The sequence below is a fragment of the Scyliorhinus canicula genome, chromosome 9 (genome assembly GCF_902713615.1).
Source record: "Scyliorhinus canicula chromosome 9, sScyCan1.1, whole genome shotgun sequence".
NCBI lineage: Eukaryota > Metazoa > Chordata > Chondrichthyes > Carcharhiniformes > Scyliorhinidae > Scyliorhinus > Scyliorhinus canicula.
Genome location: NC_052154.1, coordinates 148,644,228 through 148,662,853, shown reverse-complemented (window position 1 = coordinate 148,662,853; position 18,626 = coordinate 148,644,228).

Here is an 18,626-nt window from a genome sequence, read left to right as displayed (position 1 = left end):
GACAGTGTATACAGGAACAAATAATGAGGGCTTGTGCAAAAAGATACAGCAATAATTATGGACGATTTTAATCTATACATAGATTGGATGAATTAGAATGGCAAAGGTAGCCTGGAAGATGGAGAGAAGAGTGGGTCTAAGCTTAGTGTTTTGAACTTAAATAAAGGCAATTATAAGGTGATGAGGACAAACGTGGCTAAAGTGAACTGGTAAATTACATTTTTTTTTTTTTAATAAATTTAGAGTACCCAATTCATTTTTTCCAATTAAGGGGCAATTTAGCATGTTCAATCCACCTACCCTGCACATCTTTGGGTTGTGGGGGTGAAACCCACGCAGTCACGGGGAGAATGTGCAAACTCCACACGAACAGTGACCCAGAGCCGGGATCGAACCTGGGACCTCGGCGCCGTGAGGCTGCAGTGCTACCACTGCGCCACCGTGCTGCCCTCTGGTAAATTACATTAAGGCGTGGATCAGTGGCAATGCAGTCGAAGAAATTGAAGGATAAATTTCACAACACTCAGCAAAGGTACGTTCTGAAGGTATCACAAGGGAAAAGATGCATAATTTGTGGCTAACTTAATAAGTTAAAGATAATATCAATTTGAAAATAAAACACACAATTATATAAAGATTAGTGGAAGGTCAGAAGACTGAACCGAATATAAAAGCCAGCGAAGAATGAGTTAAAAATAATGAAGGAGGGAGCAATTAAGAGTATGACAGAAAGCTAGCTAAAGATATATTAAATCAGATAAATAAGAGTTTGGACAGGTATTTTTAAAGGAAAAGCGCAACAAAAGTGAGCACTGGTCCTCTCAAGAGTCTGGGGAATTAATAATCAGAAATATGGAAATGGCTGATGCACTGAATGGATATTTTGTGTCAGTCTTCACCGTAGAATACAAAAATAATACCCAGAAATAATTATATATCAAGATGTGAAAGGGAGGGAGGAACTTAAAACAATTACAATCAGCAGGGGAAAGAGTACTGAAAAAAATATTAGAACTAAAGGTTGACAAGTCCCCAGGTCCCGATGCACTTCATCCTACTGTCATTGTGGCTGTAGAGATAGTAGATTCATTGGGTTTTCATTTTCCAATATTCCCTAGATTCTGGAAAGGACCCATCAGATTGGAAATTGGAAAATGTAACTCCTCTATTTCAGAAGGGAGGGGATCAGAAAACAGGAAACTTTCAACCAGTCATCTTAATATCTATCGCAGGGAAAATTCTGGAATCTATTATTGTGGGGGTTATAGTACGGCACCTAGAAAATCTTAATGCAATCAGGCAGAATCAGCATGCTTTTGTGAAAGGGAAATCGTGTTTGATTAATTTATTAGAGTTCTTTGAGGAAGTAACAAGCAAAGGGGATAAAGGGGACTATGTCTATGTGGTGTACTTGGATTTCCCAAAGACATTTGGCAAGGTGCCACATCAAAGTTTATCTCAGAAAATAAAATTCATGGTGTAACATGGGAAACATATTAGCACAGATCGGGTATTGGTTAGCTCACTGGAAAAATGAGTCATTATCAGGTTCGCAAGATTTAGCCAGTGGAATGCCACAGGTATCAGTGCTGGGGTCATAACAATTTTAAATCTATATCAATGACTTGGATGAGAGGGCTGAATGCATAGTTGCCAAATTTGCTGATGACGCAAACACAGGTAGGAAAGTAATTTGTTAAGAGGGCTAAGGAAATCTGCAAAGGGTCATAAGTGAGTATAATTTGGGAAAATTTGGCAGGAAGAATAGGAAAGAAGCATAGTATATAAATGGAGAGACTGCAGAACTCTTGAGTTAGAGACAGATCTGGGTGTCCTGGTACATGAATCGCAACAAGTTAGTATGCAGTTACAGCAAGTGATTAGGAAGGTAAATGGAATGTTGTCATTTATTGCAAGGGGAATGGAATGTAAAAGGGATGTTTTGCTGTAGCTATACTTAGCATTGGTGAGACGACATCTGCAGTACTGTGTAGAGTTTTGGTGCCCCATATAAGAACATCATCGCATTATAAGCAGTTCAGAGAAAGTTTGCTCGACCGATTCCTGAGATGAAGGCGGTGTCCTATGAGGAAAGGCTGTGCCTGTATTCATGAGAGTTTAGGAAATTTAAGAGGTGATCCACATAAGATCCCGAGAGGACTTGAGAAGGTGAATGCTGAAAGGATCTTTGCCCCTGATGGGAGAAATGACAGCTAAGGGATGTAGTTTAAAGTGGAGACAAGGAGAATTTTTTTCTCTCATATGAGACCTTGCCTTTCCCAGAGAGCAGTGGAGGCAGAATCATTGAATATTTTATAAGGCCGAGTTCGATAGATTCTTGATTGACAAAGCATATGGGGGTAAAACAGGAAAATAGGGGAGGCCATGATCAGATCGGCCATGATTTATCAAATCGCACAGCAGGCTCGAGGTTGCTTAATTCTTATGTTCATTTGTTCCTATGCTACTGTTACACGGTGATTGATTCTTCCTTGCATTGCCTTTGCCTGTTCAATGAGGAAGGATCAATATTGACCCAGTGACCACTAAAATGCTGACCGTCAGCAGTAGTTCAACAGCTGGCAAGCTTCTGAAATTAAGTTCCACTCACATGACTTGAGCACAAAAAAACAAGTTTGATTCTCTACTGCACTGCTGAAGCTGCCATTTTTTCAGGTGAGATGTTAAACTAAGGCCCCATCTGCCCGCTCGGCTGAATTTAAAAGGCCCATGGCACTACTTTGAAGAAGAGCATGGGCATTGTGTCTGGGCCAATATTTATTCTATAACCAACATTCAAAAATCAAATGAACTAGTCCTTCTCCCATTGCTGCTTGTGGAAGCTTGCTGTGAACATATTGGTTTCCTACATTGCAATGGTGACTGCACTTCAAAAGTACATCATTGGCTACAACGTATTTTGAACTGAGTGCTATATAAATGCAAGTGGTTATTTTCCCTTTAAGCCTGACTTTCAAGGGGTTAGACAATAAAACAAATTAACTTTAATAATTTTATCACCCAAGTTCTACAGAAGGGACTACACCATCACTTTTGGAAGGAGGAGGTTGATAGTGGTATGGATTTATAATGGGAAATTTCACTTGAAAGAATAATAAGTCAACAAAGGCTGGAATAAGGTAACAAACTCGAGGAGTTGTACCGGTCAAAGGAAAGAGAATTGGTGAATACTAAAGTTATCAGGAAGGGACAAGCTCATTATCATTCTCCATATCTGGAGTTGTAATTGGTAAAGACAAAATGTGGATTGTCATGTAGAAAAGGTGAAAAATGTCATATAAAGCAGATGTTCAAACAGATTTTTTGGAATTCAATTAAGGTCTGATCAATATAAAAAATCCAAACGTTGAGCTAGGACATACTGGATTTTCTGGCCAGAATTCGAAAGGGTTTTGTTGGAAGCGTTAAGTAAATTTATTTATTGTATGCTAAATTGTGGAAATCACTGCCACATGAAGTAGCCGAGGGTGAACAGCACAGAGACATTCAAGGGAAGCTAGTTAATTACACACTAGAGAAAGGAATAGAAGGATATGCTGGAATGAAGCTTGGGCTGGGTGGACACTCTTCTGAAGCATTAACATAGCATAGAGTAGTTGGGCCGAATGGCATGTTTCTCCACTGTAAATTTTAAGTAATAAATTGGTGACATCTGACATATAATATTGTAACCCCTATTGCTTTGAGTACATTTTGTAAAATCACTCATCCTCCAAGGCAATATACGATGATTGAGAAGGTTGGGTTACTCAAACCTTTTAAAAAGGCCAGAAGGATGATGCTAGAAATGAAAAGCCTGTTCATTTTTCACTGATGGTGTTAGACATTAGCGTAAGTTCATTACACTGAACAACTCAAAAGCATCTGTCAAGAGTAAGGATAATAAATCTATACCAATTAAGTTTACTAAAAGCAAGTTGTAACCGAACAAATCATTGAAGCTCTTTAAACATACGATCGTGACAGTGGTATGATAAAGTTACAGAAGGCTCATGGGACGCAAGATGGTGTTTTAAATTGGATTATTAATTGATAAGATAATAGGATTCAGAGTGCAATTATTAACAGTCACAGGTCTAAATTGACAGATGTGACCAGTGAAGCTTCTCTAGAAATGCCTGCTTTTATTATCATTGGCCCATAACTTCCTGGAGGATTTGCGACTCTAAGTTTTGAATTATAAGTGCTCAGTGTTTATAAATATGTTTAAAATGCAAATAAAATGAAAGGAAGATATATATATATATTTTTAAACTTTGGTTTTTCATGAGGCTGTTAGTTCCATTAAAAGGGTGCTTTTCTGTATAAAGTAAGTTGAAGTGACAGAAGATGAAAGAATTATTTTTTAAAAAAAAACTTTGGTTCGTCACAAGAATGTTAATTCCATTAAAAGAACTATAATAGATAAAATGCAGTGATCATTTGCTAATGGGTATGATTGTCCACCTAAGATACTCAGTGTTACTGGCCACGGGTTCTCTGCATGGCTGATGAGTCTGATCCTACAGCCGCATCTTGAATCACTCACTTGGCAGGAATTTCCAAAAGGTGGGATTGATCCTTGGATGCTAAGTCATTGGTATTCCTTTCTCAGGCTCCTTTCCTGAGCCTCCCTCTTGCTGTCGGTGTTCTCGAAGAATTGTGACCCTTAAATTAGGAGGTTCCTCCAAGTAGGACCCTTCTGAGCAAAGATCTCCCAGGCAACGACACCTTTGCTCCATTTCTTGAGGTAAGCCCACAAAGGTGTCTTGGAAGAGCTTCCTTTTCTCTCCTCTTGTTCGGGATCCTTCTTTGAGCTGGGTGAAGATGATTTGCTTTGGCAGTCAGGACTCTGACATCCTAAGCATATAGTGGCCCAGCAGAGTTGGTTTTAGATGACCATGGCCTCAATATTGGTGTTATTGACTCCTTCAGGGACACTAACGTTAGCACGCCTGTCTCCCAGCTAATTCAGAGCTAAAGTACATTTGATTTTGCAATGTATTTTAAGCTGAGCTGTTTACGAGTCTCCCTGATGTAATGTTCATCCTTAGAAGCCTCAGTGATTACTTCAAATGGTTTAACAAAGTTTAATGCCTTAGTTGATATATGCAAGCCTCCTGTAAGTTAATGTGAATTGTCTGTTTGACAGGTATCGCAGCAAATCAATTACCCACCCTTAAGAGTGTACTCTCAAAGGACATCCCGAATTGATGTCAGAGGAGGTGTGTGCCAGGACATTGCGTTTCAGCAGCTGCTGCTTTCGGACGTTGAGCTTGTCAATTAACAATCGTCAAAACCATCCCCTAACCTGTACATCCCTAGACACTGAGGGGCAACTTAGCATGGCCAATCCACCTAACCTACACATATTTGGACTGTGGGAGGAGACCAGACCACCCAGAGGAAACCCACACAGACATGGGGAGAACATACAAAGTCGACACAGAGTCACCCAAGGCCGGAATTGAACACGCTGTGAGGCAGCAGTGCTAACCACTGTGCTGCTGCTGTTTACTCTGGATGCTTCAGTTTCCTCCCACAGTCCAAAGATGTGCAGGTTAGGTGGATTAGCCTTACTAAATTGTTCCTTCGCATCCAAAGGTTAGGTGAAGTTATGGGGATCGGGCGGGGACATGGGCCTAGGTAGGGTACTCTTTTGGAATGTCGATGTAGACTTTATGCACCGAATGGCTTTCTTTTGCACTGCAGTGATTCTATAAACACGAATCAAAGAAAAAAAATCAGATGTTATAAGGACTGTGACAGAAAATAGCCCTGGGGCGCTTTTGAAATCTTATGACCATAATTTAAATTAAAACTGACAAACATTTTTAAGCATTCCACACATAAAATTATAGCATAATATAGTGCTGATTTAAATAGTTTCACAGACGTGAAACAAATAACCAAACCTATATTCACTTACAAATAATCACCTTTAATCACAATAAAATTAAAAATTACTTTAAAAGTATCAACTATACTAGTGCCTATTTAAAAGAAAGAGAAAAAAAACCTGTTTAAAAAAAAAAAGTCTACATACCTTTAAAACACATGTTAAAATAGTTGACAGCTGTTTTCCAGCTAAATCTACTATTTAAATGCCTGCCCTCAATGGGCTTTCCCCAGCTGGCTGCCTCATAAGGAGCGGGTCTGTAGTTCTTCTGCGCTGTACTGGCACCTGCACAGACGGGGGCGCTGGAGGCCCCAGGCTGCCGAAGGAAAAGGAAGGTTAGACGCATCATCGAAGCACAGGCAAGTGCGCAGATTTCCCTTTTTAAATCGGCAGCCGGTGGCTTCCCACCACTAGCAGGAAGTTACGGGCCATCGTGACAAAATAAAGTAGAAAAAGGAATTCAGCATAAAGTGTTCAACCAACTATTTGGCAAATAATGGTTGAACCCGTCTATGCAAAAGATGGTCTTCATTATCATCCTCATGAATTTGCTATTTCTGATATACTCTTACACCAGAAAGGTGGTACTAGGGCACCACTCCCAGGCCTGCTAGGACATAAACATGATACTACCAGTGGCAATGATGGTATCCAGATATGGGAACTTCAGTATAAAGTGTTCAACCAATTATTTGGCAAATAATGGTTGAAACCTAAAAAAAAAAATGTGGTCTAAATATATAAATACTTTGGGTTTGGGAAGAGTTACATTAATTGAGATAAGTTGTCAACAGTCAATGGATGTCTCATGGAATTTAATGAAATCAGACAAAGCTTAATTTTAAAGTTAAATTTGGAATCGTGCAAATAAAATAAACGTTTAATCATAGGAAAATCTATTTCAATAAAACCTATTCAATATACCATCAGATCATTTTTAATTCAAGGTTCTAATAGGGGTTCAGGCCATAATTATTTATCTATTGATTGTTGGTGATTGCTATTTGATGTGCACCGAAGCACAAACTATGGCAGATGCTGGAGATCTGAGATTAAAACAGAAAGTGCTGGAAAATATCAGCAGGTCTGGCAGCATCTGTGGTGAGACAAACTTGAGTTAATGTTTCAAGTCAATATGACTCTTCTGCAGAGATAGAAAGGAAGTCATAGCATCTTTGGTGTTTAATCTCTCCCCCCCCCCCCCCCCCCACCCACCCTCTGAGCCATCCCCGGACACTCCTTTTGTTCCATCTGACTCTCCACAACACCGCCTCCCCCACCCTTGCCCTGCCACCACCCCCGCCCCACCTTATCAACAGCACACACCCTAAACATTTGGCCCAGAGACTTCAGATCTTACTGGAGGCCGACACTCCCAATCTCAGTGGAGGGGGTCGGAGGTGCACCAGCTGGGATCTTGCTGTGCCTCAGCCATCTTCTGCATTTGCTTATATCACAAAAGCAATCATACATCAAAAGGTATTTCAGTAGTTGTACTGAAATAGAGATTGAATCAAAGCAAATTCTTGTGGTAAAAATAGTAATAATCTATTCTATAGCAATCACAGCAATAATCTATTTTAATGTTGGCTTAAATTGTGCATAAATTGAAAATTAATCTGTTTACATTGACCAGCTGAAATTAAAATGGATAAATGCTGGAGCTAAATCAGTTGTACTACTCTGATTGACTCATGGATGGTCTCACTGCTGTGCTTATTGTGGAGGATGAGGCGATATGAACCATTAGTTGTTAAGGCTGTTGTTCTAAATATTGCTGATTTGCGCAAGGGGACTCATTCATTACAATCTGTGTTACAGTCCTCTATGTCATCGAGAGCTCCCCATTTCCCCCTCGTGTCTGAATGAAGACATTACATCAGGAAGTCAGCTGCTGCAAAGGCATGAACACTTTCCACCTGCATCATAAACATGATACTACCAGTGGCAGTCATGCTCACATCCACCACTCCTCCACTGCCTCTGGCAGCCTGTTCCAGATGCTCACCACCCTCTGTATGTAAGAAAAACTGTAAAAGAACAGGAGGCTGAATGTGGAAAACAACATGATAACTTCAGTTATGGTTGAGAATTGTTGTATTGGATTTTTTTAAAACATTCATTGAGATGGGGAGCTGCCGGCAAGGCAGGAATTTATTACCCGTCAGTATTTTCCCTCAACAAAGTGGTGAGCTTCCACTTTGAATGCAACTGAATGGTTTGCTAGGCCATTTCAGAGAGCGGTTAATAGTTAACCATATTGCTGTGGGTCTGGAGTCACATATGGTCAGACTGGGTAAGGACGGCAGATTTCCTTGCCTAAAGGACATTCGCAAACCAGATGGATTTTTACAATAATCTGGTAGTTTCACAGTCGCTATTACCGAGACTGGCTTTTTATTTCAGCTAATTTCAGCTGGCTGCCATGTTGGGAGTAGAATTCGTATTTCCAGGTCAGTAGTCCAGGCCTCTGCATTACTGGCCCTGTAACACAACCACCATGCTACTGTATTCTTGAGAAGTTAATGAGAAAATGATGAAAAGGTGTCTGAAAAGTACAAACATGAAGCACAGAATTAGCAGCCCCATCCATGATGAACAAGAAGCGTGAAATACACATTGCACTGATATAAGATCTAGGGCGGGATTTACCGACCAACTCGCCACGTGTTTTTCGGTGGCAGAGGCAGCCTACCAGCAGGACTTTCCATTAACTGCACCTCTTGTCGCCTGGAAACCTGTGTACCGGTGTAGGACCGGAATATCCCGCCAGGTTTAAGTCGGTAAATTCTGCCCCAAGGTTCATCCAGTTCACCATCTGCCATTGCAAGTTATAACAATAATGGAGCTGATGACTAATCGCAGTGATCAATCTCTATCAATGGGTTGACAACAAAACCACACCCGAGGTGAAGAAACCCCGTGGTTTGCAACTCATTTGTCCAAAGTTGGGTGTTCCACCCAAGCTACGTGACACTCAATGCCTCACATCTCAACTTACTCAGACTGTCTTCCAGATGAATATCTATTTTGCATTTGACTGAAAGACCTTCTTCTGAGTAATAAACAGCTTTTTATTTTGAAAAATAATTCATTACCTGCAGGGGTGATGTTCCACAGCTTCCATAAGGAAATCACCATAACTCACGTCATGACCAGGATCCCCTACAATATCAAGTGCTTGTCTAATATGGCCTTGTTGAGAATAATTGGTAAGAATCTTGTTAATACCCTCAAATTCAAGATTGAAGCATAGGAACGCCACCACCGCCAACATTTTGTCCACGTTACACAGGATGACATGGACCTCTGTCATGATTCCTGGATTGTTGCTGGGTCAAAATCTTGGAATTTCTTCCATAACAGCACTGTGGGAGCACCTTCACTGCACAGACAGCAGCTGTTCAAGAAAGTGGCTCAACGCCAGATGCTCAAGGGCAACTGGAGGATCATAGAATTTACAGTGCAGAAGGAGGCCATTCTGCCCATCGAGTCTGCAACGGCTCTTGGAAAGGGCACCCTACCCAAGCCCACACCTCCACCCTATCCCCCTAACCCAGTAACCCCACCCAACACTAAGGGCAATTTTGGACACTAAGGGCAATTTATCATGGCCAATCCACCTAACCTGCACATCTTTGGACTGTGGGAGGAAACCGGAGCACCCGGAGGAAACCCACGCACACACGGGGAGAACGTGCAGACTCCGCACAGACAGTGACCCAAGCCGGAATCGAACCTAGGACCCTGGAGCTGTGAAGCAATTGTGCTAACCACTATGCTACCATGCTGGATGGGTGATAGATCTTGGCCTTGCTGGCGATGCTCACATCCTGAGAATTAATTTTAAAACCAAATGCATCTCGGATATCAGGATTTTCTTGGAAGTTTCCAAAGTGTATTTGTCAATTACAACGCTTCAAATTACATTAGCCCGGATTGTGTGGCCCGTGGTGGAGAGATGGTGTTTGTTTGAACTAAATTATCCACAAGGCTATAATGATCTATATGGCCTAGATTTCATCTTTGCCAAAGTTAATTTTATTTTGGGGCCATCTGTAAGGGATCTCTGGCATCCAGCAAATGATATCATCAAGCAGACTAAACAATGAGTCAGATTGACAAATTCTCACTGACATCAAACAGACAAGTTGGTTTTTTATCTCACACTTCTTAGAATTTTAAGGAAAGTGAAATAAAGGGTGGGCTATACACGTAGGATTAAGGAATTGTTAAAAAGTACTGCGGATACTGCAAATCTGAGAAAACTCAGCAGATTTGGCAGCGTCTGTTGAGAGAAAAACAGAGTTCAATCTTCGAGTCTAATAAGACTTTTCCTCGGAACTGAGACTTCGGAGTTCAGAAGAATTAACATGACTCAAAACATTAGTCCCGTGGGGGGGCAATGGCGTAGTGGTATTGTCACTGAACTAGTAATCCAGAGATGGGGAGAAGTCAGGAGAATGGGGATGAGAAAAATATCAGCCATGAATGAATGGCAGAGCAGACCCGATGGGTCGAGTGGCCTAATTCTGCTCCTCTGTCTTATGGTCTTATGGAGACCCAGGGTAATGTTTTTGGGACCCAGGTTTGAATCCCACCATGGCAGATAGTGGAATTTGAATTCAATAACAAACATCTGGAATTCTAATATTGGCCATTGTCGTAGAAACCATATGGTTCACTTTAGGGAAGGAAATCTGCAATCCTTCTCTGGCCTGGCCTACATGTGACTTCAGACATACAACAATGTGGTTGACTCTGGAGTGTCCACTAAAATGGCCGAGCAAGCCGCTCAGTTCAAGGGACAATTAGAGATGGGGCAACAAATGCTGGCCTTACATCCCATGAAATAATTTTTTTTAAATACCTGCCGTTTTTCCATCACTTTCTCCTTATTTGGTATTTTTAAATCATGGATTGAAGAAATCTGATATTCCACAAATCTAAAATTTTGGCGACTGAGGGATTGTTCAGCAGCAATTATATTGTTAAAATAGGGACTCACTTCATTCTACAAGACTCTTGGTATACAAAATAAAAAGGGGTCTGTATTTTCTGCACCGACGCCGAAATCGCGGCCAGCGGCAAAAGCTGCGAGATTTACTCCGGGTCCCTGCTAGCCACCTGCAGGACTATGAATTTGTGTCACTTTTTTCTGGGATTTTCAGGAGTAAAACTCCACGGTTTTGACGCCGGCGTGGGGACATAGTCCCAATAATGTAGTGCCAATAATGTAGAACCCAGCCTAGGGTTTGCATTTATAGAGCTCCTTTTAGAATTTCCCAAAGTGTTTCATGGTGAAGTGCTTTGAAGTGCAGTCATTGCTGTAATGTAGAAGACAGGGCAACCAGTTTGCATACAAATTGAAATGAAAATCGCTTATTGTCACAAGTAGGCTTCAAATGAAGTTACTGTGAGAAGCCCCTAGTCGCCACATTCCAGCGCCTGTTCGGGAAGGCTGTTACGGGAATTGAACCGTGCTGCTGGCCTGCTTTCAAAGCCAGCAAATTAGCCCTGTGCTGAACAGCCCCTCCCTCATACAGCAATGGGATAAAGACCCAATATAATCTCGGTCATTAAAACAAAAGAAAAATATTTGCCAGGACACGGGGCGGGGGGGGGGGGGGGGGGGGGGGGGGACTCCCTTACTCTTTTCCAGAAGACTGGAATGGGAACTATTTCATCCTGGAAGGATAGACAGGGCGTCAGTTCAATGTTACATATGAAAAATGGTATCTCCAACAGTGCAGCACTCGTTCAGTAATGTCAAGCTAAAGTCAATGGAGTGGGATGAGGACGCATAACACTACCTATATCACAGAACCTGGAGTGTGCTACCACTAAGGTCTCCTGAGAATTGATACATTTTCTACTTCTGAAATTAGAAGTTAGACTCTCAGAATTTGGGCTTTCCACTTGTTGGCATCACATTAACCGCATTTGTCAGCAAACACCTGGTTTCAAGACATATATGAATTGGATCAGAACCAGAATCAGCTGTTTTAAGTACAACTAATGGAATCCAGAGGGAGATCCCAAGATAGGAAAAATATTTCAGATGCTACCCAACTGGAAATTTGACGGTGACCTTCAGAATCTGAAGTTGCAAGCAACAAGATTCATGCAGCTCCAGGGACCAGGTTCAATCCCAGGTCTTAGGTGATTACGTGTGTGGAGTTTGCTTTCCTCCCTATGTCGGTGTGGGTTTCCTCCAGGTGCTCCGTTTTCCTCCCACTGTCCAAAAATGTGCAGCTTAGGTGGATTGGCCATGATAAAATTGCCCCTTAGTGTCCAGTGATGTGCAGGTTAGGTGGGTTTGTGGGTACAGGGCAGGGGAGTGGGCCTAGGTAGGGTGCTCCTTCAGAAGGTCTTTGCAGACTTGATGGGCTGAATGGCCTCCTTCTGCATTGTAGGGATTCTATGGTTCTAATGATTTATGACTAAATGTTCAGTTCCTTCTAAAGTACAAATACAACTTGTATATAGTTGAAATTTGGTCAGCCTTGGCTTTGTCGGCAGCACTCCCAGCTCCAATGTCACTCCAGATATATGCACACATAACCCAGGCTAACAATTCCAGTGCAGTACTGAGAGAGTGCTGTGTTCAAGTTTGTCTTCTCAGACTCAGAAGATTCAAGTGCACTATCAAAGAAAAGCAGGGAAGTTTCTCCTTCATGTCCTGGTCCAAATATTTTCCCCTCAACCAACATTGCCAAAAAATGACTATCTGGTCCAAATCGTGTTGCTGCTTGTGTGAACTTGCTGTGCGCTAATTGGCTGCAATTCCTCCAACAGTGACTGAACTTCAAAAGTATTTTCTTGGTTTCACAATAATGCGAGACATCTGGGGACTGCGAAAGCCATTATATAAATTCAAGTTCCCTCTCTAGGACTGGTTCCTTGTTCAAGTTCCACTTATTACTGTTGCTGTTCTTGCCATTTTTAGCTGATGATCATGTCTTTATATGTGCCCCATTCTTAACTAAATGCATTTTGAATTTTATTGGGTGAGAAAAAATCCGTGAAATCACTTTGCAGCTCTTTTGCACTTAATCTAATCATGCCCCTATTTGAAAGTGAATATTAGTCTGGAAATAGAAACTCATTTATAAAAGAAGAACTGTCTTCTTCTTTCTGTCCTGTACTATTTCGCACTTACCCATCATCTCCTGTGCTTGGTGACCTACACTGGTTTCCTCTCCCTTCAGACAACCAACTTAAAATTCTTTGCTACACCTTCAAACTTTCCCAGCCATAAATCCTTTCATGTAACCTTCATTTCTCTGACTGCAGCCTCCTGTCAATCACTCTGGAATCACTACTGACCAGAAATTCAACTGGGACAACCAAATAAATGCCATAGTGACCAAAGGTCAGAGGTTCGTGATCCAATGCACCTCCCGACTCTCCACAGCCTGTCCACCATCTACAACACAAGTCAAGGAGTGTGATGAAATACTCTCCAACTCTGAGGTATAGATTTTTGGTTAAGCAAAGAAATTAAGGGATGTGAGCCAAAGGCAGGTATATGGAGTTAGGCCACAGATCAGCCATGATTTCAGTAAATGGTGGGACAGGTTAGAGGGGCTGGTGACTCCTGTTCCTATGTTCCTAACTGACTGGTTGAGTGCAGCTCCAATAAACTCAAGAAGCTCACCACCGGAGGTCAAGATCACCCACTTGATTGTACCCCAGCCACCACTTTCAACATTCACACCCTCCACCGTTGTGGCAGCGATGTGTGCTATCTGCAAGATGCACTGCAGCACTCAACAAGGCTACTTCAACTACATTTTCCAAAACTGGGATCTTTACCACCAAGGGCACCAAATGCTTGGGAATACCACCACCTCCAATCCACACACAATCCCAACTGAAAATGTATCACCATTCCTTTATCGTAATTGGGTTATAACTCTAGATCTGCCCTCCTGTGCTGTGGGAGCACCTTCACCACATAGACTGCAGCGATTCAAGGAGGCGCTGCAGCGATTCAAGGAGGCTTCTCAGCGCCACTCCTGACAAGTAACGAGGAATGGGTAACAAATGCTGGTTTTGCCGGCATTGCCCAAGTAACAATAAACTTTGCTGGTGGTAGATTCTTTGGTCACCTCTACTTTCCGGAATTTCCTCCCTAAATCTCACCTCTGATATTCTTGAAAAATCGTCTCACAATCCACCTTTATGACCGGCTCTTCTGGCACTTCTTTCACTTATCAATTTCTCCCAGCATTTCCCAATAAAACTCCTTTGGGTTTCCTGCACATTAAACTTGTGAAATAAGTACAAGATGCTGCTGTAACCATGGCTTAAATTTATAATCACAGAAATAATACAAATAGCATGCGTAGGTTTCCTCCCACAGTTCAAAGACGTGCAGTTAGGTGAATTGGCCATGCTAAAATTTCCCTTGAAGTGTCCAAAGGTTAGGTGGGGTTATGGGATAAGGTGGGGGATTGGGCCTAGGTAGGGTATTCTTTCGGAGGGTTGGTGCAGACTCGATGGGCCGAATGTCCTTCTTCTGCACTATAGCGATTCTATCTCTAATTGTCCTTGAGAAGGTGATGGCGAGTTGCCTTCTTGAAATACTACCATCCATCTGGTATTGGTATGTATATTGCTATAAGGGTGCTCTAGGATTTTGAACAAGCGATAGGGAAGAAATGACGATGTAATTCCAAGTCAGGCTGGTGTGTGACTTGGAGAGAAACTTACAGGTGGGTGGTGGTGCTCCCATGTCTGCTGCCCTTGTCCTTCTAGGTGATAGAAGTTGCGGGTTTGGAAGGTGCTGTTGAAGGAGTCTTGGCGAGTTGCTGCAGTGCATCTTTTATATGATACACACAACCGTCATTGTGCGTCGTAACAGAGGCAGTGAATATTTATGGTGGTGGATTGTCTGCGGTTCAAGTGGGTTGCTTTGTTCTGGATTGCGCCGAGCTCCTTCAGTGCAAATATTACTTGCCACTTCTCAGCCTAGCCTGAATATTGTCTAGGTCTTACAGCATATGGATAGATTTCTCTTCAGTATCTGAGGAGTCTCAAACACCGTTCAATGTTGGACAGTTCTTCATTTCCCATAAAGTAGTGGGCTTCATAAATACATTGCCCGTTGGTGTAGTTGATGCCTAGTCATCCAGGACTGTGGCAACTTACTTTACTGACTTGTTCATTAATCTAATCTTCCCGTAAGTTTAAAACATTAGCCTTAGATCCATTCCCCTCTCCCTCAAACTGAAAGCGATCATTACAACATTTTTCCCTTCAAAGATCCAAGTTTACAGTCATGTTCTGCCTATTCAACATCCATGACACCAACCAGCAATGTGTTTCTGAAGCTCACAGTTAGAGCGAATTAATAGGATTAGTAAAAGGGGAATAGATCTAACACCTATTAAGAGTAAAAACACATGCTAGACAAATGCTACACCTCAAGGACTTGAGATCAGCAGAACTCGCCAGGAAGGTTGTTTATCTTTTAGGACAGTTTTCTAGCTAGATTACAAACAAGCTTTTGGGTGAATGTTTAATAATAAACCTACCTCAGCAAGGCTGGAATTTTAAAACAATGTTCTGTGTAAATGCTGCCACAGTCCCAGGGAACCCTAGACTGCTCTCTTCTTTGAGAGCTGACTGGTGGTGATTTAACCCGAGGGTCACCAAACCTCAGCCGTGGTGTAAGGTTGAGACCTGGGGCCTTCATGACTAATTTCAGCTGGTACGGGAATTGAACCCATGATGTTGGCATCGCTCCGCATCATGAACAAGCCATCCAGTCAACTGAGCTAACTGACCCCCAATGTTCTGTATACTGACCAACTGAATAAGTAGACTGTACCTGGGACTTGAAGCAGAGTTTGTTAGAATGCATTCTCTGCGATTGCTGTGATGTGGAGATGCCGGGGTTGGACTGGGCTGAGCCCAGTAAGAAATCTTACAACACCAGGTTAAAGTCCAACAGGTTTGTTTTGAATCACTAGCTTTTGGAGCACTGCTCCTTCCTTAGGTGAATGAAGAGGTAGGTTCCAGACACACATATATATATATATATATATATATATATATATATAAAGTCAAAGATGCACGACGATACTTTGAATGCGAGTCTTTGCAGGTAATTAAGTCATTACAGGTCCAAACAACTATTCAGCCTCTGATCTTCGGGTAAGCGTTCTTCAAGGCAGCCTTCAGTAGACGCGACAACGCAGAATCGCTGAGCAGAAACTTATAGCTAAGTTCCGCACGCATGAGTACGGCCTCAACCGGGACCTTGGATTCATGTCGCATTACATTCACCCGCCACCATCCGGCCCGGGCTTAGGAAATTTTACCAACTGTCCTGTCTTGAGACAATTCACACCTCTTTTTTTATTTTTTTTTAAAATTTAGATTACCCAATTATTTTTTCCAATTAAGGGGCAATTTAGTGAGGCCAATCCACCTACTCTGCACATTTTTGGGCTGTGGGGGCGAAACCCACGCAGACACGGGGAGAATGTGCAAACTCCACACGGACAGTGACCCAGAGTTGGGATCGAACCTGGGACCTCAGCGCCGTGAGGCGGTTGTGCTAACCACTAGGCCACCGTGCTGCCCTTATTCACACCTCTTTAACCTGTGATTATCCCTCTCTCCAGTTGCTCTGTTTGGACCTGTAAAGACTTAATTACCTGCAAAGACTCGCATTCAAAGTATCGTCTTGCATCTTTGACTTTTGTCAATATATATGTTTCTGGAACCTACCTCTTCATTCACCTGAGGAAGGAGCAGTGCTCCGAAAGCTAATGATTTGAAACAAACCTGTTGGACTTTAACCTGGTGTTGTAAAACTTCTTACTGTGATTGCTATGTTAGAGCTGTATGAGGAGGGTGCTCCTCCAGAGGTTTCACTGGGGTTGTTCCCTCCATGCTTGAATCATGAATGAACTACTTTAACCTGTTCCTGGGTCTCCTGTGGTGAGTTGGAATAAGTTCACCACATCACTCACTGCTCTAGGAAATGAAGAACTGTCCGACATCCATTCTTGCCCTATTTGTATTGAATTTGTCTCATTCAAAAGTCTTGATTAATGTGGGCCCACTGATTGGCACTATTGTGGCACTGCATACAGAATCAACTCATCCTCAGGGCATCACTGTAAGAGTTTCACAAGGTAGTGTCCCATATCCAACCATCTTCAGCTTCCTCGTCAATGACCTTCATTCCATCACAAGGACAGAAGTTGGGTGTTCACTTGATGATCGCACAATATTCAGTATTCAAGATTCCTTAGCAGCAACTAAACTTTTGAGTCAATTCACTGGCCGGAATGTTTGGCACCTGACACCAGCTGGCATCACGGGAAAATTTGGAAAGTCATTCCGTTTTAACAGCTCTCCAAATGTTCCCATCCCGCCCACAACAATGCTCGTTAATCTGGGAGCCAGAAAATCCTGTCCACTGCCTGTAGAGCAGAATATTCAGAGGATTTGGATCGTGTACACAAATCACAGGAAGTTAACTTTGAGATACAGAATGCAATTTGGATATTTGCCTTCACTGCGAGAGTTTGAAACACAGATTAAGGAAGTCTTGTTGCAATTCTATTGGGCTTTGGTGAAATCACTAAGTGTATCTGCACCACATGGACTGTAGCTCTTGAAGAAGACAGCTTATCAGGAACTTCGTGAGGACAATTAAGGAGAGGCAATAAATGTTTGCTAGCCTGCAATGCCCACACCCCATATTTTAAAAAAACCTGGAGCACTGTGTGCCTGAGGAAGAATATGTTTGCTTTGGAGGGGTACATTGAAGGTTCACGAGTATGATTCCTGTGATGAGGAAAGATTTACTAGAATGGGCCTATATTCTCTCGAGTTCAGAAGAATTAGAAGGCTTGACAGGGTAGATGGTAAGAGACTGTTTCTCCTAGCTGTGGAGTCTCAAACTAGTTTCAGGGCCAGTCCTTAGGACTGAGATAAGGAATCGTTTCTTCACTCAGAGCATTGTAAATCTTTGAAAATCTCTATCTCAAAAGGCTGTGATGGCCTAGTCATTCAGTATATTCAAAACTGTGGCAGATAGAGTTTTTAGACATAATAGGCACACACAGCCCAGCTCTGGTCAATGGTGGGAAAGTGAAATTTATTTCCAAGAGCTTAGTGAATGGCGAGAATGCTCACTGGCCATGTGACCTACTCCCGCAGTACTCCTGTTTCTTTTGTTAGCATAAGGCACTATAGGCTCGTGGTGGTGAATGGCGTATTCATCTTCCTATATATGATCTTCCACTCTGCACGTTGAAAATTTAAAAAAGGAAAATCTGTAAATAAACAGGTCAGTCAGCAATGTAAAAGGAAAAGGTAAGGACACATTGGGTGCACACTCCTCATCTGAAGTTACTGTTAATTAATTCTAATTTGTTGGCACAAATTAGACCTGCTTGTGCTCTGTTATTTAACAGGTCTAATGTGAACGAGGTGGATAATTCAAATCTTGAGCAAAAAGGGTTAGAACAAACTAACATTAGTCTGAATATAAATGCAATGCAACATGCTATTTTCTAACAATAGTGAATGCATTTCAAAGCAATCATTTGCATATTTGCCTTTGGTGAAATCAGGGCTGGTTTAGCACAGGGTTAAATAGCTGGCTTTTAAAGCAGACCAAGCCAGGCCAGCAGCACGGTTGAATTCCCGTACCAGCCTCCCCAAACAGGCGCCGGAATGTGGCGACTCTAGGGGCTTT